This window comes from Rhinopithecus bieti, unplaced genomic scaffold, assembly GCF_001698545.2.
Source record: "Rhinopithecus bieti isolate Rb0 unplaced genomic scaffold, ASM169854v2 scaffold_38981, whole genome shotgun sequence".
NCBI lineage: Eukaryota > Metazoa > Chordata > Mammalia > Primates > Cercopithecidae > Rhinopithecus > Rhinopithecus bieti.
The window spans coordinates 4,677,375-4,679,319 of NW_016819573.1; the positions used below are offsets into that span (position 1 = coordinate 4,677,375).

Genomic DNA, 1,945 nt, shown 5'->3' on the forward strand with positions numbered 1-1,945 from the left:
AAAAAAAAAAAAAAAAAAAAAAAAAAAAAAAAAAAAAAAAAAGCTTTTATTTTACCTGTTGTCTTGATTTTTGGGGCTGTAGTAAAAAAAAGTATGGACTTGGAGTATAAGTGTCCCTATTACTTATTAGCTACATAGCTTTGTAGCCTGTCTATAAAATGGAAATAATTACGCATATCTTTTGTGAGGACTGAATAATGTATTACTTATAAAAGTTCCAGGTGGTCTCCTGGTTCCATTTAATACTCCTACTTTGGTTTCTTTCTTTCATCTGCTTCTCATTTATGTTTTCTTCTTGTATTTTATGGACCAGAGTGAGTCACTTTAAATTCTGGTAGAACAGGATGGCATATGAATATACAATATAAAAATAGTAGATATTCCTCTGGGGAGTAGGGGTGGGCACTGACTGGGAAGGGACATGAGGAAACTTTCTAGGTAATAATAAGTGTCTGGGTTCTATAGGTGTATTTATTTGTCAAAACCAGGCACATATACAGTTAAGATTACAATAAAATGTACACATCTTACTTCCAAAGAAAAAAGCCTATAAAAAAATAATTACCTCTACTTAGCAATAAAACATGCTGAAATAGTGAGGGGGGAATGCATCAAAAATACTATGACAGACGACTAGATAGAGGGAAAGCAAAATCAGTAAAATATTGATGGCTGAAAACTGGTAGTGGGTATATGGTTGTTTATGGTAATAATCTTTCAACTTTGCAATATGTTTGAAAATTTTTATAATAAAATGTTGGAAAAAAAACTCCTACTGAAAAAAAATGGAAGGTACTCAATACTTGTTAGTTTTCAGCCAGGTGCAATGGCTCATGCCTGTAATCCCAGCACTTTAGGAGGCTAAGGCAAGAGGATTGCTTGAGCCCAAGAGTTTGAGACCAGCCTGGACAACATCGCAAGACCCCGTCAAAAGAAGGGAAGGAGGGAAGAAAGAAGGGAGGGAAGGGAGGGAAGGGAGGGAGAGCGGAAGGGAGGGAGAGCGGAAGGACGGACAGACGGACGGAAGGAAGGAAACTTTAATGCCATGAGGGGACACTGCAAAATAAAAATTAAAATACCTGTTAGTTCCCTTCTCAAACCCTACCCCTATTGTTATTCATCTATTTGCTTATTCACCTGTCAACACGTAGTAGGCACACACTCTAGTGTTGCCTGGTACAAGTTGCTTAACCCCATACTCCTCTGCATCTCAGTTTCCTCATCTATGGAATAATAATTACAAGTGCCTCATGGGATTTTTGTGAGGATTCAGTGAGATAATAAACATGTAACACTTCGCGCAGTGCCTGCCACACTGTTGGTGTTTGAGAAGTGCTAGCTATTATAATGTCATTATAGCATATAATAAGGAGCATGGGCATCACCACAGATTATTCCAGTGTCAAGTAATGACTAGAAGCCCTGACTCCTGACTGCTTGGCCTCAAATGCCAACTCTATCATTTATTACTTTTGCAGCTTTGGGCAAAATTCATAAGCTGTGTCCTCATCTGTAAAACAGGAATAATACACATCACTCTCATAAGGTTATAATCACAAATGCAAATTATACCTATCAAAATAATATAAGCAACATAATTTAAGAGATATATATATATATATAGCTTAGACAGTACCTGAAATGGTGTAAACACTCGATGTTAGCGAATTCACTATGCTGGATACTCAGAGGACACAATGCTGAATGCCTAAGTCTCTGACCCCTCGAGGAATTGATAATGCAGGAGACAAGAAAGCAATGTCAACAGAAGGATCGCAAAGCAGCCTATAATGGATGTGTGCTACAGGAAAGGTCCTACAATGGGCATGGGATACCTGAGGGAGACTGATAATAGTGAGTGAGGAAGGCCAAAGAAGACTTCAAGGGAGGGCAGCATTGATGAACTGGAACTTGAAGTTAGAAAAGGGGAAGAAAAAGCTTGTTA

The 1,945-nt window shown here is 38.0% G+C and overlaps 1 protein-coding gene across 1 annotated transcript in view; it reads right to left on the bottom strand.

The window, feature by feature from the left end:
• Positions 1 to 1,651, bottom strand: part of ZHX3 (zinc fingers and homeoboxes 3) — a 74,856-nt gene extending 73,205 nt beyond the window's left edge. Inside the window, exon 1 of the mRNA XM_017859082.1 lies at positions 1,637 to 1,651. The gene's annotated coding sequence lies outside the window, so the exon portion shown is untranslated. The remainder of the gene's footprint in view (positions 1 to 1,636) is intronic.
• Positions 1,652 to 1,945: the final 294 nt, after the last annotated feature.